Genomic DNA, 24,329 nt, shown 5'->3' on the forward strand with positions numbered 1-24,329 from the left:
ATGTTCCTCATGCTATATCCACGATCAAGGAACCGCTGAGTAAGGTCCCAAACCTGGTCCTTAAAGACTCCATCAGTGGAACAAATACGCTTCATTCTCAAAAATTGACCCACAGGGATGGCTCGAATGGTTGATGATGTGTGAGCAGATGATGCGTGGAGTAAAGAATTAACCGACGTTGCCTTCCGGAATACGTCGGTTTGGATGGTACCATCCTCACACAGCATGATCTTAATGTCCAAAAAATTGATCTCATTCGTTGCCACCCTGTGGGTCAATTTGATATTGCGATTGTTTTGGTTTAGACCACAGATGAAGTCAAGACGGCCATACTCGGTACCCTGCCAGATAATAAAGACATCGTCGATATATTGATACCAGCACTGCACATGGGACGCGGCACACGCACCATCCCCGAAAACCTCACGCTCCCAAAAACCCAAAAAGAGGTTAGCGCAAGATGGCTCGCAAGCAGCACCCATCGCAGTGCCGCGACGCTGTAGGTAGAATTTGTCCTTAAAGGAAAAGTTGTTGTGAGTTAAAATAAACTCAAGCAGTTCCAAGATCAAGGATCGCAATGCCGAGTCAAGGTTACTCATGCCAAGGAAGAACGCCACTGCCTCCAGCCCATCCTTGTGCCCAATACATGTGTAGAGGGACTCTACATCAATTGTAGCAAACAACATGCCAGATTCCAGATGGAGACCATCCAGCTTCCTCAGGACATCCGTGGTGTCCCTGATATAGGAGGGCAGCATCTCCACTAAAGGGTGAAGATAATATTCAATGAACTTACATACGGAATCGCTAAGCCCTCCTATGCCAGAAACAATCGGACGCCCCGGAAGATCTACTGAGTTCTTGTGTATCTTCGGCAGAAGATAAAATGTAGGGACCACCGGATTCTTCACCAATAGCCCATCAAAAATCTTTTTTGGGATAATACCTTGATTAAAAGCCTTGTCCAGAATCTCATAGATAGCCCCAGTAAAATTGCAAGTGGGGTTCTGTGGAAGAACGGCATAATATTCACGTTCCCTTGACTGCCGAAAGGCCTCTTTTTCATACTTAGATGTTGGCCAAATGACCACATTCCCCCCCTTATCTGCTGACTTGATGACAATATCATTTAAAGATTTCAATTACTTCAAAGCAACCCTATGTGCCCTTGTCAGATTATCCCCCTTGTGTGTGTTCTTGTTAATGTTTTAATATCTTCCACAACGAGTTTATTAAAGATCTCAATCGACGGGCATAAAGAGAAAGGGGGGAATGTGGTAGACCTTGGCACAACAGAAGTAGGAAAAATACCTGGAGGACTAGGTGATCCCTCCTGTTCTAATTCCTCCAATATACCAAGAGCTTCCTGTTCTGCCACGGAACTCAAAGTAGTCCTGTCTGCTGGTTTAGTGTGAAGTTTTCGTAACAAGACCTTTCTAAGGAAAAGTTGTATGTCTTTCATGGCTGAAAAAAAGGTAAAACCTTTAGTGGGGACAAAATTCAGACCAAGACTCAAGACCTCAAGTTGATTTTTAGTCAAAGAATGGGTGGATAGGTTAATTACCTCTAAGGCATTTTTAGTTTTCTCCAATGATTGGGGTGGGGTCATTTTCCGCTTGTTAGAAGATTTACCTTTAAAATGCCCATGTCTTCCCATACCAAATCTCTCCTGATGAACATTATTAAAATGACCACTATTTTGTGGCTCCTCGTCCATAGACGAGGCTGAAGAGAAGGAATTGCGATGGGTTTTGGGTATAGATTGAGCTGAACTTTGCTTCTTCCTCCATCGATATACATGATTATTTTTATAGTCCAATTGGTCTCTCTGATATTTTTTAGTTTTTGAAGCCACTATCTCCTTTTCCCACTTCAAGAAATCATTCTCAAGTTCCTTTTGTAGTTGTAAAAATGCTTCTGGAGATAGTTTACTACTCAAAGATTCATGTATATTATTAATCTCCAGTTCAACTTCTTGTAAAGATGATGTATTGGATTTAATAAGTAACCCCATATATCCCTGTGAACAGCCGGAAGACAAGTCCTCCCATTGTTTTTTCAGTATCTCATCTTCAATAGTAAAAGAGGGAAAGACCTGCACCCGGAGGCCTCTTGGAATTAGGCCCTTTGCCAGGTATCTTCCTAAAAATGCCTTATTCCACCACAGACGTGTTTTTTTATTACATTATATAAGGTATTTCTTATATTATAAAGTGATCTCAATTAGGCTTTTCCTGCATGTTAGTAAAACTTTTTGCACTCTTTGATGCCAAGTCTTTATGTATTCCCTTACTTCCTTATTCCCTTACTCCTGGTCAGTAACAAAAATGGCCACCGCGGGTAGTTCTCGCGAGTTTACGATGATAATACTATGTGGAGCGGGTGAATGTTGTGTCTATCTTACTATATTGCTAGTGTGACAGACATTAAGATATATTTTTTCATGCATGATAACTTAATTTTGTATCATATTATAACTCTGGCCATATTTATAGATTCTTTTACTCCTGGCCAGGAATAAAAATGGTTGCCGCGGGTAGGTCTCGCGGTTTCAATAACGACAATACCATCTGAGGTGGGTGAGTGATGTTATCTTCATATTACATTGTCAGTGTGATTGGCATTAAGATATTTTTATATGGTGCTAACATCGCACACTTTTCACTCTCCCATTTTTGACTCCATATGTACTTATTCCTTTATCCTGACCAATAATTAAAATGGCCGCTGCAGTGTGCGCATGCGCGGTCAGTCTCGCGGTGGTATGGGCATTCTGAAAGGCATCAACATGGCCTGGGGCGGGACAGTGACGTCAGGAAAGCAATGTCTGTCCCTGCCCCTCCCATAGGCGATGACGGCCGGATGTGACGCGCCAATGACCGGTGCCTGCTTTTCATGCGCCGGTTTCTCTTCAGCGGTGTTAATTATGGACAGCTGTGTCTTGCACATTTATACCCCGTACATGAAACAGCAACACACAAGCCCCCCCGACGAAGCCCAGCGCAAAATGTGCATAGGGGCTCTGGGACCTGACACACCGCATATGGATGTCCCACATGGGTAACCATGGTGATTTTTTTCATTCTTTTCCCCATATCCCTTTTTGGGCTGAGCACTTTATGAGGGTTTTTTTATGGCTCTTTAAGTCCCTTGATATAGATTTTATCCTTGTAAGGTAATTGATGATCGGTAAGGGACTGTGACACATGCTTTTGCCATACTAATATGGGGTCTGGTCTAACTATGTCAATGTGCCATTGCACTTAACTGTGTATATGCAGCGGTCTTTTCCCTTTTTCTTGTGTCATCCCTGGTATCTGACCATATGATTGTATTTTTAATATTTTTTGCACCTGTACTAAGAAAGAGCATATATTTTGTCACTATAATTCTGACTCTTTGATTAAATACTTTGGGCTTTATACTCCGGATTTCTATGTAGGTTTTCATCCCTAAAGTTAATAGTATGAATGAACAAAAGAGAAAGCTAAATCAAATCAATATTTTGCACTGGAGAGGTGCCTGAGCAACCTTCTTGTTTGCAGTCTATGTTGTGTAAGGCCACATACCTGCCCGCTGCACCCTTGTGCAAATCCTTCCTGCTGCACCCTGGTGGAAATCCTGCCTGCTGCACTGTGGTGCAAATCCATCTTACTGCACTCTGGTGCAAATCCTGCCTGCTGCACTCTTGTGCAAATACTGCCTGCTGTGTTCTGATGCAGATCCTGCCTGCTCCACTCTGGTGCAAACTCTGTCTCCTGCACTCTGATTCACACTCTACCTGCTGCTCCATCCAGTCTGTCATCTGGTATCAGTTGCTGCACACCCGTTGGTCTGTCCTGGAGTGGCACCTGGCCTTCATTAGGAGCCAAGTCTAAACTCACCATCAGAGGCTCTAGTAAATAGTCAAGTGCTCGCTTAGTCACGCCCCTCCAGGCTCTCCTCGGTCCGTGACAGTTTGCTCAGGCCATGGATCCTGCTGGACCCCGGATCCTCCTTGTTCGGGCCATGTACCAGGAGCTCTGCCGCTAGAAAGACATGCAGGAAGAGCTGTCCATACAGTTGCAGTACCTAACCACCAAGTTGGAGGCCTTAAACTTATCTCCAGAGTTCCCACATGTTTAAGCAGGCATGTCTTCTCCGGAGATTTCTCAAACAGTTTGCTTAGTTCGAGATCCAGGTCCTCGACTCACAGCTCCACCACGCCTTGATGGCAGTCCAAAGCTCTGCCAAGGGTTCATCAATCAATGCCAGCTACATTTTGATCTTCTTCCTCACTACTTCCCTTTGGACTGAGCAAAGGTAGCATTCCTTATGTCGCACCTTGGAGGCGAGGCCCTGGCGTGGGTGAACCCATTATGGAAAAGGGAGGATCCGATAAGCTTCAATTTGCCTGCATTCCTGGAAGGTTTTCGCAAAGTATTTGATGAACCCGGACAAATCACCTCTACAGCTTCCGCTCTTCTCCATTTACGCCATTCCAATTCATCTGTGGAGCAATATGTGGTACGCTTCCGCACCCTGGTGTCCGAACCCAGTTTGAATAACAAAGCTTTGGTGGTGACATTCTGGGTGGGGCTTTCCAGAGACATTTAGAATGAGTTAGCCATTTGAGACCTACCAATTACCTTCGACCTGATCTCCCTTGCCATATGAATAGACCTTCGTTTCCGTGAGCGTGCTTGTGAGGTGGCACATGAAAGAGGATCGCGGCGCCTGGCTCCATCTTTTCAAAGGCCGCTTACTCCTTTGCCCTCCCTTGTTGAGGACTCATCTGAACCTATGCAGATTTACCACCATGTTCTCAATAAACAGCGACAGAGGGATCAACATGCTAAAGGCCAGTGCCTGTATTGTGGAGACATGGGACCCTCCATTTGAATTTGTTCGGTGCAGCCGGAGAAGCTCCAGCATCTAGGGTCGGTAGGAGAGGCCTCCCTAGATGGAAGATACACCTCTCCACCCCTGAACCTGACTGGTAGTGACAACCGGTGAATTCCAGTTTATTGAGTCAGCATATTTGGATTCCAGGGCAGCCAGAATATTTATCCTCCAGGCTGTAGTGGATCAGTTCCAAATCCCAGTTCATCCACTCCAGAACCCTCTGGCAATAACATCTGTCAATGGGAGAACCCTTCGGGAGATGGTTCATCTGGCTATTGAGCCACTTGCGGTCCATATTGGAATGCTTCATATGAAGAAGAGAATAGTCTTCTATGTTCTTTCCCACATGTATCATTTCTCTTATGCCTACCATGGCTACGACAGCATGAACCTGTGCTGGACTGGAGAACTGGAGAGGTGCTCCATTGTGGACATTCCTCCATGAGAAGTATCTGGCTCCAGTACATCTGGCTAAGGTCCCATCTTTTCCGGTATCGCTGCTCGGTTTGCCATCTGCCAAATGGTCCTTTGCTGATGTGCTTGACAAGAAAGAAGCAGAGACTTTGCCACCCCACAGGCCATATGACTGTTCTATTGGCTTGATTCCCGGATCTACACCCCCTAGAGGTCGAATTTACCCTCTATCCCCAGCTGAGACTCAAGCTATGTCAGAAGTCCTCCTCTTCTGCAGGGGCCGTTTTTTCTTTATTAAAAAGAAAGACGATCACTCCGACCCTGTATAGACTATCAGGGTCTCATTCAGAACAAGGTGAAAAATAAATATCCTATCCTACTGATCCCTGAGTTGTTTGGCCGATTAAGAATTGCCAGGATCTTAGACTTAAAAGGTGCTTACAATCTAATCTGCATTCACCGGGGTTCGAATGGAAGACTGCTTTCAACACCAGGGATGGACATTATGAATACTGAGTGATGCCCTTCAGTCTCAGTAATGCCCCTGCAGTTTTTCAAGAGTTCATCAATAATATCTTCTGGGACCTGCTTTATTCCTGCATTGTTATGCATCTGGACGATATCCTGTTAATTTCCCTGAATCTGGCCTCCCACAGATGAGCAGTTCGGCAAGTTCTTCAGTGCCTTAGGGAGAATCGACTCTATGCCAAGTATGAGAAATGCATTTTTGAACAGTCCTCCCTTCTCTTCTTCAGTTACATCATCTCAGATACTGGACTCGGGATGGATCCTGAGAAGGTCTCTTCCATCCTTTAGTGGCCACTGCCCGTGGGAGTCAAAGCAATCCAGAGATTCCTTGGCTTTGCTAATTATTATCGGCAATTCATTCCTCACTTCTCCACTCTGACCTCTCCCATCTCTGCTATGACTCAAAAGGAAGCTGATCCATAGAACTGGTCATGTGAGGCTGAAGAGGCCTTCCACTCTCTTAAACGGTCTTTCTCCACCACTCCCATTCTGCATCATCCAGATTTGAACAAACAGTTCTTCCTAGAGGTGGACGCATCTTCATTAGGTGCTGGAGCTGTGCATAATCAGAAATCCTCCTTGGGCCACCACATGTCCTGCGGTTTCTTCTCTAAGGCCTTCTCTGCTTCAGAGCATAACTACTCCATCAGGGACCAGGAGTTACTCGCCATTAAGAAGGCTTTGGAGGAGTGGCAATACCTGCTGGAGGGCACAGTCTATCCAATGGCTATCTACACTGACCATAAGAACCTGGCAGATCTCCAGTCCACCCAGAGACATAATCCACTCCAAGTTAGGAGGTCTTTGTTTTTTGCCAGCTTTATCTTTCTTTTACATTTCAGGTCCAGTGAAAGAATGTCAGAGCTGCCCTCTCTCGCTCATTTCTGTCCGGGGACAAAGAGGAGTATTCTCAATTTATCACTGACCCGTCCAAGATGGTTATTGTCACCTCAATCATCTTGTCACAAATTTCCCCAGGAAAGACCCTTGTGGCTGAATCACAGAAGGAGCGAGTTTTGTCATGGGGTCACTCGTCAAAGGTGGCTGGTCACGCAGGACAAAGGAAGACTCTACAATTAATCTCTCACCACCACTGGTGTCCATCCATGAGGAGGGAGATCTATGCTTATGTGGATGCCTGTCTGATTTGTGCCTGCAATAAAGTCCCCAGACGACTTCCTATGGCAACACATAGCAATTAACTTCATTACAGATTTACCAGTATTCGAGGGTTGCACCGTCATCTGGGTAGTCGTGGATTGCTTTTCCAAAATGGCACATTTTACCCCGTTGTCTGCTCTTCCATCCACTCCTGAACTGGTTGACAGGTTTATCAAACATATTTTCCGCCTGCACAAATTTCTCTTCACATTGTGTCCGATCGAGGGTGGCAGTTCACTTCCAGATTCTGGCAAGCTCTCTGTAAGCATCTGGATATTGTCTTGGATTTATCCTCAGCCTATCACTCTCAGTCCAATGGGCAAGTGGAACGTGTCAGCCAGGTTCTGGGCAACTACCTGGGACACTTTGTCAATGCTCACCATAATGATTGGGTGAAATTACTTCCCTAGGCTGAGTTCTCTTAAAACAATCATATTGGTGAAGCCTCGGGAGAGTCTCCGTTCTACATTGTGTTTGGTCGAAAACCCAAGGTATCCCTCCCAGTGACAGTTTCTTCTGATGTTCCTGCGGCTTATGTCCTCTCCAAGAATTTTGTAAAGTTGCGGGAGGACACCAAAGCCACTTTAATAGCATCATCCACCCGTATGAAGAGACATGCAGATAACAGGCACCTGGATCCTCCGTGCTTCTGCCCCGACTACAAGGTACGGCTCTCGTCCAGGTACGTCTGGCTGAAGGTTCCCTCTTACAAGTTGGGTCCTTGTTTTATCAGTCCTTTCGAAGTGCTGAAGTGGATCAACGACGTCTCCTATAAAATTAAGTTGCCTCCTTCATTACCGATTCCAAATTCCTTCCATATATCTCTGCTGAAGCCGGTCATCCTGAATCCCTTCTTCAAGGACCCCAGTATTACGGCCATGCCAACTGCCTCGGATGATGTTTTTGAAGTTGGGAACATCTTGGCCATAAAGAAGGTGAGAGGCAAAACCTTCCTTGTTGACTGGAAGGGATTTGGTCCCGAAGAGAGGTCCTAGGAGCCTTACGGAAACATCCATATTCCAATTCTTCTCCGGAACTTCCTCTATGGTCTGAAGAAGTGGGGACATAAATGGGGTACTGTTAGCACCAAGCTGGAGTCCTGTTCTGACAGGCAGGGTCTCTGGCTTATCACTTCATTCACCCGTGGTGCAGTCAGATTTTCCCTTCCCCATGCTCTGCATGCTTCCAGTCGGTCCTCTAGCCATGTCCTTAGGCTATGCACACATGCACTCCCGCTCTCTTAAAGGGTCAGCATGTGCACTTGCTATTTTCTCCCCAGCCAATAGCTGTGGGACATTATGTATATATTGCTTCCTCCCCGCTGGGGAGGTGCCTGAGCAATCTTCCTGTTTGCAGTATATATTGTGTAAAGTCGCATACCTGCCTGCTGCACTCTTGTGCAAATTCTGCCTGCTGCACTCTTGTGCAAATCCAGCCCGTTGCACTCTTGTGCAAATCCTGCCCATTGAACTCTGGTTCAAATCCTGCCCGCTGGACTCTGGTGCAAATCCTGCACGCTGAACTCTGGTGCAAATCCTGCCCGCTGAACTCTGGTGCAAATCCTGCCTGCTGCAGTCTGATAAGAACTCCGCCTGCTATACTCTGGTGCTAACTCTGTCTGCTGCACTCTGGGGTGAACTCTGTCTGCTGCACTCTGGTGCAATCTCTTACCAGCTGCTGCGTGTCCATTGGTCTGTCCTGGTGTGGCACCTGGCGTTCATCGGGAGCCAAGTCTAACCTCACCATCAGAGGCTCTAGTGAATAGTCAGGTGCTCACTTAGTCACTCCCCTCCAGGCTCTCCGCGGTCCGTGGCACAGTGGTTCCACAAACCACATCCATGACAATATAAGAAAATTGCACAGAATTAAAATTATGTAGGCGGTACAATTATAGAAGAAAACTGGGAATGTATCTTTAAATGTAGAAACCTATAGTACTATAAGTATGAAAGATGCAAACACATGGGCCATGCACACAGTGAACAAGTCTGTATGACAGTGTTCACACCACCAAAAGACTGAAACACAGAAAAACACAGTAAAACAAACACAGAAAAATATCCTGTTGTAGAAAAGTAAGAATAAACAGCAAGTTCTAGTAAAAAGATGATAACAAAACAGGGTAGTTGGTTGATATGTTTTTTGCAAAAAATGTATACTAAGCCACTCTACCAAACGTCAAGGTATAGCCATCAGAGCAGTCCTTAACCAATGCATTTAAAAACCTGAACGTGTGAATAGTACCTACAGTTGTGACCAAAAGTATTGACACCCCTGCAATTCTGTCAGATAATACTCAGTTTCTTCCTGAAAATGATTGCAAACACAAATTCTTTGATATTATTATCTTCATTTAATTTGTCTTAAATGAAAAAACACAAAAAGAATTGTCCTAAAGCCAAATTGGATATAATTCCACATCAAACATAAAAAAGAGGGTGGACAAAAGTATTGGCACTGTTCGAAAAATCATGTGATGCTTCTCTAATTTGTGTAATTAACAGCACCTGTAACTTACCTGTGGCACCTAACAGGTGTTGGCAATAACTAAATCACACTTGCAGCCAGTTGACATGGATTAAAGTTGACTCAACCTCTGTCCTGTGTCCTTGTGTGTACCACATTGAGCACGGAGAAAAGAAAGAAGACCAAAGAACTGTCTGAGGACTTGAGAAGTCAAATTGTGAGGAAGCATGAGCAATCTCAAGGCTACAAGTCCATCTCCAAAGACATGAATGTTCCTGTGTCTACCGTGCACAGTGTCATTAAAAAATTTAAAGCCCATGGCACTGTGGCTAACCTCCCTAGATGTGGACGGAAAAGAAAAATTGGCAAGAGATTTCAACGCAAGATTGTGCGGATGTTGGATAAAGAACCTCGACTAACATCCAAACAAGTTCAAGCTGCCCTGCAGTCCGAGGGTACAACAGTGTCAACCCGTACTATCCATCGACGTCTGAATGAAAAGGGACTGTATGGTAGGAGACCAAGGAAGACCCCACTTCTCACCCTGAGACATAAAAAAGCCAGGCTGGAGTTTGCCAAAACTTACCTGAAAAAGCCTAAAACGTTTTGGAAGAATGTTCTCTGGTCAGATGAGACAAAAGTAGAGCTTTTTGGGCAAAGGCATCAACATAGAGTTTACAGGAGAAAAAAAGAGGCATTCAAAGAAAAGAACACGGTTCCTACAGTCAAACATGGCGGAGGTTCCCTGATGTTTTGGGGTTGCTTTGCTGCCTCTGGCACTGGACTGCTTGACCGTGTGCATGGCATTATGAAGTCAGAAGACTTCCAACAAATTTTGCAGCATAATGTAGGGCCCAGTGTGAAAAAGATGGGTCTCCCTCAGAGGTCATGGGTCTTCCAGCAGGACAATGACCCAAAACACACTTCAAAAAGCACTAGAAAATGGTTTGAGAGAAAGCACTGGAGACTTCTAAGGTGGCCAGCAATGAGTCCAGACCTGAATACCATAGAACACCTGTGGAGAGATCTAAAAATGGCAGTTTGGAGAAGGCACCCTTCAAATATCAGGGACCTGGAGCAGTTTGCCAAAGAAGAATGTTCTAAAATTCCAGCAGAGCATTGTAAAAAACTCATTGATGGTTACCGGAAGTGGTTGGTCGCAGTTATTTTGGCTAAAGGTTGTGCAACCAAGCATTAGGCTGATGGTGCCAATACTTTGTCTGGCCCATTTTTGGAGTTTTGTGTGAAATGATCAATGTTTTGCTTTTTGCTTCATTCTCTTTTGTGTTTTTTCATTTAAGACAAATTAAATGAAGATAATAATACCAAAGAATTTGTGCTTGCAATCATTTGCAGGAAGACACTGAGTATTATCTGACAGAATAGCAGGAGTGTGAATACTTTTGGCCACAACTGTATATGAGCAGGATTCAGGCAGGTAATATCTGATGTGGACACGCCATGGAAGACTGCTTTTTGTGTGCATGGCCCATAAGGGAGGGGTGGAACCTCCACAGTCTTGCAAAAACAAGAAACCAATGAGACACAAACACATGGGCCATGCACACAGCGAACAAGTCTGTATGACAGTGTTCACACAACCAAAAGACTGAAACACAGGATATTTTTATGCATTTGTTTTACTGTGTTTTTCTGTGTTTAAGTGTGAAAGCTGGTTGTAAAACAGACTAAGTACATTAAGTGTGGGACGCTGAGCTAAAGTGCACTCTTAGTTGATATGTAATGTAAAATCATATATAACACCATCACAGAAAGCATAAACTACATACACAAACACAGTATATGGGTCAATTGAGGAAGGTCTGTCAAAATAACTCGACACCTATTTTATTGAGAAAATTACCAAGTATAATATGTTCACAAACTGCTCTGTACCTTGCCATCCACTCCTTTCAAGGAGTGGTTACTCCTTGCCAGCATTCTGTCAGCAAAATGGCTGCAGTAACTTATTGTCCTTAAAAATCATGCATTGTTGTTCAGTTGTTACCCCTTTTTAATTACTGTATGAAGCTTAACAGATGGAAGAACAGGAACAAAGAGATAAAGACCTACTCTTAATTTCTGTAATCTGCTTCCACATCCTTGCTGCTAGAGACCGGCAGGGAACACCAAGTTAAAATTGAGAGACTTAGTAGCTAGCACTTTGGAAAGGTGATTTTTAATGGAGGGATGTGATAAGGCAACATAATTTTTAAATAAATTAATAAGCAGGTTGTGAATTTATGACATTTTCTATCAAATGAGATCAAATTATCTAAGTGCAAGGATCATTTCATGTTATTTAAACACTTTCCATACATTGATGTTTTGGAACATAAAAAGTGATTAGTTATTATATACAACCCTCTGTCTTTATTCTTTTCACCTTTGCTCATCTATTTAACACTTTTACACTTTAGCTATTACAGTACAATAAATTCTTGAAAACCACTAAATTAACACATCTACATTCTTATATATTGCTGCTTTCTCATACTATTTATTATGAAAAGGTTATCCTTAGGGGCCATAGATATGAAAAATATATGACTCAATTAACATTTTACTTGTAGTCTCGGAAACATAAACCCTAGCATTAGTCGTAAATGTGTAATTATGATGCATTTATATTTGTACAGTGTAAAATTATTAGTGCTTTCAAACTCTTTTATATCCCACATAAAGCATTGCTTTATAACTTTATTAAGGACTGTGATTGTGTGATAGATTGCAGAATGAAATATGACTCACATTATCGTAGTATTGTTACCAAATCCATTTTAAAGGGAGACTCTGGGACAAAGCCAAGTGTGTTCTTCTTGGAAGAGATGGGATAGACATGTTGATGGAGACTTCCAAATATCTAGAATGATAAAGCTTGGAAAAAGCATACTCTTTTGTGTAGAATGGGCGTCTTCCTCCAAAAGGATCGCTATAGAAAGGATAATAGAATTTTCAACAAAAATAAATAAAACCCTTATTGAAAATGAGTAAATTATTCTTTTTTCTGAAGGGTAGAGAGATTATGGCAAAAACTGGCACTCACCGTCTTCGCAATGGTAGGACCCGTGGAAGCGCGTTGTTTGCGCAAAACGTCCGTCGTCCTATCAGTGCGTTTTCACTCTATGTTCACCTGCTTTTTTAGATGATTTTCCAATAAAGGACATTGCTAAGGCGGTGAGTGCCAGTTTTTGCCATAATCTCTCAACATTACAGAAATTTGTTTGGACTTTGCTTTTTTTTCTATGGCAAGGCACCCGTAAGTCTTAACCCGATATTGTGTGGTAGTCCAGGAGTGGTGAGCTGTGCCGGTCTACTTTTCTATATATATTCTTTCTTCTGACACCTTTGCCCACATTCATTAAAGTGATTACGTGAGAAAGACATTGCTTAAAAAATGGCAATTTTTTTACGCAAAAATTTTGCGACTTTTTGTGCTTTTTTTACCACTTTTGACAAAATTAGCAGATCCTGGGGTTGGACACAGGCAGAACGTGGGTGTGATGTCACAGCCCATCTAATTCATGACGAGCTGCAACGTACCTGTTAGGAACGGTGGAACGCACTAAATAAAAGTAATAATAAAGTGCGTTCGCCGCTCGGGGTCCACCGTGCAGTAGGTGTTACAACCGCTGCTGAGTAATGGCAGACGAGCAATATGGTGATATAATGCGCACGGGTTCAACTTCACCCGAAGTGCGCAGAGCAGACTCTGTTCACACACAGAGGCGCCACAACAAAAACATACAAAAAGGCTGAGCCTGTTAGAGTCACAGGCATCAGGTAAATGCACACACGGTATAAGGTCACAGGAGCAGGAACTAAGACAGAGGGGTTGCGTCCATCTAGACCTACCGTGTGTGCGGCTCGCTACTGCGAATGCCAAGAAAGGCTGCAACTGCAGGGTGGCACAGGACACTGCCACTGGACGACACAGCTACAAAGCAGGCGCTATGTCGGACACTAGCACAGAGATGCGGTGTGCACAGTGGCCTAAGGCTTGCCACAGACTGGCGCAGACTACTGAACTAATTCACTAACCACATGCATAATATCAGAGGGAAGGGGTTTCATAATAAGTCAGTCACCAGAATCATACATCCGTGACCATTCACACATAGCAGTATAGTCTATACTAGTGCATGGCGGAAAGGCCATGTGCGCTTTTTATAGCAGCCGGGACCGTCCGGAAGCTTCCAGATCTCCGAGATGGACCAATGAGATCTGGAGCAGGACCTGAACACATGACTCCCGATCTCCATTGGGAAACCATCTCATGAGCATGCTCAGTAGGAGGACAGAGGGACTTATCCCCTGGAGAGATTTGCTGCAAGGCAATCTCCTCTGCGGTAGATAAAGAGCAAGAGACCGCAGAATGTAAGGGTCTGGATTCCTGCAGAGCAGATGCAGGAACCTGAGTCCCAACATTACACTCCTCCTAGGGCCCCCTCCTCTCTGAGCCTTCCAGTCCACCACCCTGTGCCCATCAGAGGCATAGGCCTCAGACTCGTCCGAAGGCAAGTCTGATGTCCCGGTAGGTGACACGGAAAACCGGGACACGTGGAAGGTATCAGAGGTGGCAAGATCGCCAGGTTTAAGAAGGGACATGTGGAAGACAATGGGAGCGGCAAAACCGCCCAGAGCATAAGTTGAAGTGGTACGCCGCGGTGTGTCGGCGAACGTCTCCACTCTCTGTTTAAGGAAGCTTACCCGAGCACACGAGGTGCATGCCTGAATACATTTCTTAATGTCCCAAGCCCTGTGCAGCCACCAATACGACCCTGCCAGGAGTTTTGTGGTTTGCATGTAGCCACAGTGACCACCCGCCCTGGATGCGTGTGCCCATGCGAGGCCCATCGGCCGAAGGCGAGGGGGGACAAAGGTCTTGCCTGGCGGCACAGAGTTTGGTCATTGCGGGGCCCCGTTATCCTGGTGAACAGAGTGCTGATAGTGGCAGCCGCAAGTGGAAGTTAGTGTCAGACGCGCCTCGAGACTGGCGCGAGACACCTCCGTGGGCTCTGGGAGTGAACACTCTTGCTCGTGTGATTCCAGAGGTTCAAAGAGGTTGGGAGCCGGAGTAACCTTCCGTCTGGATTGAGCATGCTGCAGCCCGCGCTCTGAAAAACGGAGATCTGTACGGGTGGCAATGGCAATCAGCTCCTCCAGACTTGCAGGAACCTCTCTGGTAGAAAGAGCATCCTTAACATGCTCAGCTAAACCTCTCCAAAACACAGGGATGAGGGCTTTGTCAAACCACTCCAGCTCGGAAGCCAGTGTCCGAAAACGAACGGCATACTGACTAACTGAGAGGGATGCCTGAGTCAAAGCCAGTAGCTGTAGAGAGGTGTTGTGCATGACCCGTGGTCCCAGGAAGACCTGCTTAATAGCTGTTAAAAACTGAGCAGCGGTCCGAACCTCTGGGTCACCACGCTCCCATAGTGGCGTAGCCCACTCCAATGCCTTGCCCGACAGAAGGGAAACAATAAACCCCACCTTGGCCTGCTCTGTAGGGAATCACGCAGCCAGTAACTCCAGCTGGATAAAGCACTGGCTGACGAAACCCTGACAGGAGGCGCCATCGCCAGAAAATTTATCGGGCAACGGGAGGCGGATATCTGTCGGCGCGTGGGAGGACATGGACATACGAGAAACCGCCTCTGCGATCGCCTGCACAGCAGCCTCCGAAGACTTCGCCGCTGCCATAACACTCTCAAAAGTAGCCAACCGACCCTCTAGCTGGCGAATGCACTGAAGGAGTTGCTGCTGATCTACCATCACTAGCCAGACCCTGGCGCTAGTATAATGTTAGGAACGGCGGAACGCACTAGATAAAAATAATAATAAAGTGCGTTCGCCGCTCGGGGTCCACCGTGCAGTAGGTGTTACAACCACTGCTGAGTAATGGCAGACGAGCAATATGGCGATATAATGCGCACGGGTTCAACTTCACACGAAGTGCGCAGAGCAGACTCTGTTCACACACAGAGGCGCCGCAACAAAAACATACAAAAAGGCTGAGCCTGTAAGAGTCGCAGGCCTCAGGTAAATACACACACGGTATAAGGTCACAGGAGCAGGAAATAAGACAGAGGGGCTGCGTCCGTCTAGACCTACCGTGTGTGCGGCGTCGCTACTGCGAACGCCAAGAAGGGCTGCAACTGCAACGCAGTGCAGGACATTGCCGCTGGACGACACAGCTACAAAGCAGGCGCAATGTCGGACGCTAGCGCAGAGGTGCGGTGTGCACAGTGGTCTAAGGCTTGCCACAAACTGGCGCAGACTACTGAACTAATTCCCTAACCACATGCGTAATATCAGAGGGAAGGGGTTTCATAATAAGTCAGTCATCAGAATCATACATCGTCACCATTCACGCATAGCAGTATAGTCTATACTAGCGCTTGACTGAATGGCCTTGCGCGCTTTTTATAGCAGCCGGGACCTTCCGGGAGCTTCCAGATCTCCGAGATGGACCAATGAGATCTGGAGCAGGACCTGAGCACATGACTCCCGATCTCCAATGGGAAACCGTCTCATGAGCATGATCAGTAGGAGGACAGAGGGACTTAGCCCCTGGAGTGATTTGCTGCAAGGCAACCTCCTCTGCGGTAGATAACGAGCAAGAGAACGCAGAATGTAAGGGTCTGGGTTCCTGCAGAGCAGACGCAGGAACCTGACTCCTAACAGTATCTTCTGCCAAAAATCTTACTTCAGTCGCCAACTGGAATAAGATTTGTGGGAGGGGCATGGTGGGGCATACCACTTTTCATATGCATCCATTGTATTATGAGACTCCTAATGAATCAGGAGCTTCTGACTTCTACATGCCTTCTCATCCAGACCAGAGTTGTTCATGCCAGTCTTGATGAATTGGGACCATGTGCTTTATTTTTCTTTTTTGGCCAGTTATAATCTTGACTTCTTTGAAATCCTGTTGAATTACGACAGCCTGTTTAGTCCCAGACATTTTAATACTGTCACAAAGTTAGAAGCATAAGAACAATTCATCCATGCAATTTTTGTTACTCTTTATAGTTTCTTTCATTGCTCGTCTTAACTCTAACCCTAAATGCTACACCAAGTTTTAAGTCGGTGCTTGGTCTATGTGAGCCTTTGAGTTACAACTTTACAGGACTACATATTTATTTTTCTTTTATAAGCCCTTATGGTATATTTTGCACATTTCTATGGAAACACTTCAATAAACTAGTATGAATCCAGTTTAATACACTTCACTTCTGAGTGGTATTATGTATCAGTGGCTGCTTGTGCAGTGTGAAACATAATTGTTGTTTAATTGCTTGGGCCATGCATTATTTTCTAATAGATAGAGGATGGCATCTGTGAACAGCATATACTGCACTAGACACTTCATTGTTACTGCTGGCTCGATACTCACCCACTTGGTAAAATTGTCAGTATAGATTTGCTTTGGTTAATTCATAGAATATTTTTTATGACACGTAAAACTGCTTTTTAAAGTATGTAACTTAGTTTTTTTATTAAATTATTGGCATGGACTCCCGTAAAAAAATTCCTATAAAAAATGCTTCAAATCCACTTGCAACAGGCTTCTCATTCATTTAATCACTGAAATAAAAAAAGCAACCCACACACAGTTTGTACATTGGCCTCGATTCATCAAAGTATGTATATCAGAATTCTGACATAAGAGTCTTTAAAAAGTTGAATTTTTGCACAATGCCAAGTTCTTCAGAAAAAAATTATGATTTCTTGCATTTTGGCGTGAGGTGGGACAGGGCGTGCTGATGCCCTCTTGTCAAATTCATGACAAGCGATTGCATTCCTTAAAGGATTAAGATCTGTAGCAACTGGCATTAATGAATAAAGCGCCTTGCACTCCCCCACACTCTTCATCAAGAGCGATGTGAAAAATGACTGACTTGTTGAATCGGGGTCACTGTGGTTTTGTAGACTCTTATAACATATCATCGGAAAAGTGTAAAGTCTTTGGAGCATTTTCTATGTGTAAATTGTTGCAAAAATGCTGATTGTTTTGAGAAGTTTTCCACAGTAACACAGTAAGAATACATCCTATTGCTAAATCCTAAATTATTAATAAAAAAAATACATTTGAAAAAAATTCAAAAAACACACAGCAAAGTTGCACTAAATATTTATATGTTATTTAGTAGCTTTTGTTATGTGAATTCTCCAGCCTGAAAAATTCACAAAAAATCAAAGTGAGCTTATCCTTAAGGTTTCACCTAAACACTGACAAGTAAAGCAATTAATAAAGACTTTAACCCTGTTTATCAGAACTGGTGTTCGCCTCATAATAAATTTGCTCATCTTTCCGCTTCTATGTGCTGCCGCAAGTAACTTTTCTTCTGTAATTTATATAATTTTAGGAGGCATAAAATATGATGATACGTCAACCCCACTAAACCACTTCCCTTCTTGTTAAGCTCTGCCCTCTTTCCAAAACATTATGGAGCTGGCGTACATTACTTAAGGTAGCATAAAAGATCTGAACGTTGTTGCTCAATTTTGAGTTGCACAAAAATGTACATCATTTCAAGCAGGTTTTCTTTGCCAAAAAACTGTCAAAGACTGTTGGTGAATCAGGGCTATTGTTTAGTACTAAGAAGTGTGTAGTCTCCTATTTTTTCTTTCTTTTTGGTACGGTTGAAAGTCCAGAAAATACAGTAATAAAAGTAATCATGTTTCAGAAAATAAAACCCTATTTATTAATTTATTATTTTTTAATTATTGATGCTTAGTTTTGTGGGGTTTTTTTGCTTATTTTTAACCGTAATAATATTTGTTATGATCTTACTTATACAATACTATTAATTGAAATGAGTTTGGTTATTCTCCAGTGATTTAAAGCAATCTGTCTTCTGATTCATGATGCCCAAACAACGCCAAGTATAAATAAGACACTGTCCTTATGTTATTGCAGTTATCTACATTTTATTCTGCTGCACATATGAGTAAACATACTTTGAAAAACCGACTGGGGACTATGCGTCTTGGATGAGTAGTCAGAGAAAGGTTTCTAGATGGCTTCTCTCTGACTTTTTTCCTTTGACTTCATATACAGAAGGAGTGGGGTCTACGGAGTGGGGTGGGGAGAAGACACAAGAGATCAGCCTCAGACTATTCAGCCAAGATAAGTAGTCCTTGGACACATTTTCAAAGTATGCTTTGATTAAAACATTGCAGCGCTTTATAGTGAAACATACACGGCTACAATAGTACAGCCCGTGCTTGATTCACGCTAGTCATGGGTTTCCACAGCCTGAATCAGATGATAGATATTATTTTAACAGTAACCTATGTTACAATAATAGTGAACAAAAACAAAGTGATGGTCCATTTATGTTTTCAAAATTTCTTATACTTTGATAGATGGGTGCTGTTCATGATGGTTCTGCTTATTCTCAAAACTAGTAGTGATTTTATCTGCTGGACCTCAATGATGGCAATATTTAAAGAAAAGTGTATAGTGTATAGTGTGTCATACATAAAAAACTGTGAATAGAAGAGAAAGAAATTTTGTATAAAGCCAATAGTACTTACATGATATAAATAGCAAAAAGCATTCTAAATACCAAAAATTTGAAAACTTTATCATTGTAATAGGATAAAATAAATCCAAAAAAGTAGAATAGATACCAGATCTAATATAGGCCGGTGATTTTTTTTGATGCTACCCAAATGAACATAGAGAAAGTACAGATAAGCTATACGTCCAATGACCACTATGTCATATTTTTAGACAACTTGGCCATTTGATGCAAAAAGAATTCATCCATATCTTCAGCTTGCATAGGCAACCTGTAGTAAATGCCTACAATGGTGTCCTTTCCAGTGTTCTCTCTATTCTTACCCAAACAGTTTCCACAGAACTCAGTCTCTGAAGCTTCAATCTCTGTGCAGATATATGTGTTTCTAACATACAATGCGACACCTCCTCCTCGTTTATCAAGTCTGTTTCTTGCAAATAAATTGTATCCTTCTAGTCTTGTATTCCAATCATGTGTATTGTCCCACCAAGTTTCAGTGATTCCAATGACATCATATTTCTTTTCCTGCATTACTAGTTCCAGTTCTCATTGTTGCCTATGCTTTGTGCATTAGTATAGAAACATCTTAGTTTGTGATTGGTTTCTCTTTCTCCAATATTTTTATTATTTAGATTATTTTGTCTTTGTTCTTCCATTCAACTTCTAATAGCAGAGTTCTCAATAGCATTTTTCAGGTGTATGGCTTTTTCTGGCCTTTTGCTTCCTTTCCCACATTGTTCTAGTTTAAAGCTCTCCTGATGAGTTTAGCAAGGCGACTTCCAAATACATGTTTTCCAGTCTTCGAAAGGTGCACCCCATCTCTATAAAGTAGTCCATCTTATAGATAATTCACTTTGTGATCCAGAAGTCCAAATCCTTGCTCACGGCACTATCAACGTAGCCAGTTGTTCACCTGCAGAATCTTATTTCACCTACTTGTTCCATGGCCATCCACGTGGAGGATGGATGAGAAGACCTCTTGCATTCCCAGTTCTTTCACTTTCTTATTTAAATTTTCAAAGTTACTGCAGATGATTTCCAGGTCCTTTCTTGAGGTGTCATTTGTCCCCACATGTATTAGCAGGAATGAGTTGTCACCTGTAGGATTGAAGAGTCCTGATATCCTGTCAGACACATCTTTAAGTTTTGCACCTGGAAGACAGCACATTTCTCTTGAGGTTATATCCTGTCTGCAGTTAGCAGCCTCTGTTCCTCTCAACAGGGAATCCCCCATGACCACAACGCTCTGTTTCTTCTTCACAACATTTTTCTTTCTCCATCCAGGAGGACTCTGAGGGCATACAAGGTTGTTCTTTGTGGGCAAAGTCTTATCTTGATTAGAGACGAGCAACTTTGCCTTTTTTAGGGTCGAGTCGGGTTTCATGAAACCCGACTTTCTCAAAAGTCGAGTCGAACGAAATCGGCCGACCATAGGGAAAAGTCGGGAAAAGTCGTGAAATGCGAAAGCCAATGCAAGTCAATGAGTAGAAAAGTCGACAGTGAGTGGAGGACTGTAAACACACCTGGCATGAATTTTAACCCTAGAGGCAGCAAAATCTCTCTCTCTTCTCTCTCTCTTCTCCCTCTCCATCTCCCTCTCTCTCTCCCTCTCTCTCTCTCCCACTCCCACTCCCTCTCCAGCTACGCTACGCTTCTCTCATTGGCTGAAAAAAGTCACGAGCAAGCATTCGGCGAAACCCGACTTTGGCACTTGGGTCGCCGACCGCATTGCCAACTTCACACTGTGGTCGGGTTTCGTTTCATGAAACCCAACTTTGGCAAAAGTCGGCGACTTTTGAATCTGACCGACCTGTTTCGCTCAACTCTAATCTTGATGTATTTCTTCAATGTTCTTTTGTGTGAGAGCCTGGTACTGGTTGCTGAGCAGTATGGGTGCTGACTGCCTCTCGATCCTTCTGCTTCTCTGGGTCACATGTTTCCGTTCCTCTGTTTCTTCGGGTGCACTTCAAATTTTTTCTCTTTTTGTAACATGAAAAGATAATTCTGCTCTGTCTAAGAACTCTTCACCTTCCTTAATGATCTTCAATGTAGCTAACCTCTCTTCTAGATTTTGTAACTTTTCCTCCAACAGGGTCACAAGCTTGCATTTCTGGCATGTGAAGTTTGGCTTTTCCACTGGCAAGTCGGTGAACATGTAGCAAGAAATGCAGCTCACCAAATGGATCCTTGTCTCTTCCATGTTCTTGTTGTTAATGAGATAAGGAAAGCAGTGAAAAATGAGTCAAAATTTGCGCACCGGTATACCAATGTCCTCCTTTCAGCTGCAATGGCTAAAATCCAGTGTTCTTTGAGCTCACGGAGACTTTTCACTTATCCCAGAATGCACTGGGAATGTGCAAATGATCTCCTCAGGACTCCTCCTCTGGTTTACCAATGTTATCCTTTCAGCTGCAACGGCCAAAATCCAGTGTTCTTTGAGCTCACAGACACTTTTCATTATCCCAGAATGAAATGGGAATATGCAAATTATCTCCCCAGAGCTCCCCCCAGTGGACCTATCAAGAAATGTACCTATAGATCATTTATCCATCAAGTTACCATGGCTTAACATCCAGTCAAAGGGTGTTAAATTACTTTTTCTACTTTTTTTCTTTTCTATCAGTGACCTCAATGTTTTCTGCATTTTCAGACTTAGAATTTTGAGATTAGGTATAAGGGAGTTTTGCCTTTCTCTTTATAAATACATTAGGATTAGAGCATATGCATGCTACAGTTTTTTTGTACAAGTGCTCTCCATGGTTTCCATGGAGAGCACTTGTATCTATGATAATTTATTGGGCTGGGCACCTGTCTGACTTTTTTCCTCAGACCGAGTGGTCCAAAAAACTGATGCTACTCTAGTCAAACTATAATTGAAATGTAATCAATCTCTGATCAGAAACGTGTAAACGTTTTTCTGGATGTGGAGAAAAAAGTGTGACTCTATTACAGGTGGAACTTGATGGACTCTGTCTTTTTTTTAACGTTAAGGACCATGAAACTTTTTGGGTAGAATTAGATTTTTAATAAATGTCACTGGACACAACACATCACTATTAATAATCCTAAATGTAATAAAAATGTCTTCAAATTTGCATAGAAATTTAAACTTGCACTCCCTCTTACTTATTAAGCTTGAATTCAGATTTTTTTCCCATTCCTATGTGTAACATAATTTGATTTTTAAAAAAACACATTTTCAGTGCATTAATTTCTAAAATAAAATTCTCATTTTTATCTTGCACAAACTAAAATAACTTTCAGAGTTCCAGTATGGGAAGTCTTCGTCATCTTAATTATTATACTTTACCATGTTATATTTTTACTATGTACTATATAAAAAATGCCCATAGGGAAACAGTTAGTGACTTTGCTATTCGCTTGGTATCTATAATTGGGATACTTGAACATATAATGGAATTCAGAAAGGAAGGGGTAGGAGAAGAATTTGAGTTATGAATAGCTGAGTGTCAACTCAGTTCCACAAATAAAGCGCAAATTTGCAGAATTCCTAACAAGCAATTAAACTGAGATAAGCACCTACAAAACAGATCTAATAATTATTAATGAATAACATAAAAAAGTTACATAATAGTTTTGAGTTTTTCATGCAATTTGGTAACTATCAAGTTTTTCACTTTAATGTAACATAAAGAAAACACAATTTTATGACATAAAATGGAACAAGCAAATACAAGTCAAATACCTAAATCCATATTTACTATTAATTCTAAACTCAATGGTTTTCTTCACTTCTTAAAGGGAACCTATTATGTCAAAAAACAATAGTAACCAACTGCAGATATCTGATTAATCTGTAGGTTAATAGCGCTCCAAAACCATGCTCCCACTGCAATAAAAGGCCATGAAATTAACTTTATTCCTCTTGGTAGCCTCTGGCATTCAGTTAGTCATGCTCGTCCGGTGTGTCTTCAGTCATCATTCAGTACATAGTGTTAGGAACGGCGGAATGCACTAAATAAAAATAAATAATAAAGTGTGTTCGCCGCTCGGGGTCCACCGTGCAGTAGGTGTTACACCGCCTCTAGGTAATGACAGACGAGCAATATGGCGGTATAATGCGCACAGGTTCAACTTCACCCGAAGTGCGCAGAGCGGGCTCTGTTCACACACAGAGGTGCCGCAACAAAAACATACAAAAACGCTGAGCCTGTTAGTGTCACAGGCCTCAGGTAAATGCACACACGGTATAAGGTCACAGGAGCAGGACCTAAGACAGAGGAACTGCGCCCATCTACTGTGTATGCGGCATCGCTACTGCGAGCACCAAGAAGGGCTGCAACTGCAGCGCGGCGTAGGACACTGCCGCTGGACGACACAGCTACAAAGCAGGCGCAATGTCGGACGCTAGCGCAGAGGTGCGGTGTGCACAGTGGCCTAAGGCTTGCTACTGACTGGCGCTGACTGCTGCACTAATTCCCTATCCACATGCGTAATATCAGAGGGAAGGGGTTTCTTAATAAGTCAGTCACCAGAATCATACATCCGTCACCATTCACACATAGCAAGTAAAGTCTATACTAGTGCGTGGCCGAATGGTCATGCGCGCTTTTTATAACCGTGCGGGACCTTCCAGATCTTCGAGATGGACCAATGAGATCTGGAGCTGGACCTGGGCACATGACTCCCGATCTCCAATGGGAGATCGTCTCATGAGCATGCCCAGTATGAACACAGAGGAACTTAGTCTCTGGAGCGGTCTGCTGCAAAGTAATCTTCTCTGCACTAGATAGACAGCAGGAGACCACAGAATGTGAGGCTCTGGATTCCTGCAGAGCAGACGCAGATACCTGACGCCTAACACATAGTGAGTGGCGGCTGTAAACATGCCCCGCTACTGACTGACAGCCGGCCCTATTGTGATGAACTGATGCGTGGTTACGCGGCATGGTTGCAGCCCCTGCTCAACTGAAGCTAAGATGGCCACACCTATTTAACCGATGGCCATAATAAAGTTAATTTCCTCACAATAGTCAGTCTTTCAGTTAAGCCTCGCGGCTTTTGAAGCTATTAATGAGCAGGTTAACCTCATATCTGCAGGTTAATAGCATTTGGACATGGCAGGTTGTTTCTAAACCAGGAGTAATCAACTCCTGATTCTCTGTAATTTAAGGAAAGCCAAATGACTGAAACCATAAATGAAGAATTGGCTCCTCCTCAAAGCTCATGTATAAGGCCAAATTACAGAGCACATATCACAATACCTAGGAAGACCCTTGTAGTTTATTTTACATATATAAGTGTGTGTGTCATGGCTGCGGCGGTAGCCGCCGCCGTTCCAGCAGCGGCGGGGCCCGCCGCTGCCAACACTCACCCATCCTG

The sequence above is a fragment of the Dendrobates tinctorius genome, unplaced genomic scaffold, assembly GCF_039654945.1.
Source record: "Dendrobates tinctorius isolate UK_male_01 unplaced genomic scaffold, ASM3965494v1 ptg000084l, whole genome shotgun sequence".
NCBI lineage: Eukaryota > Metazoa > Chordata > Amphibia > Anura > Dendrobatidae > Dendrobates > Dendrobates tinctorius.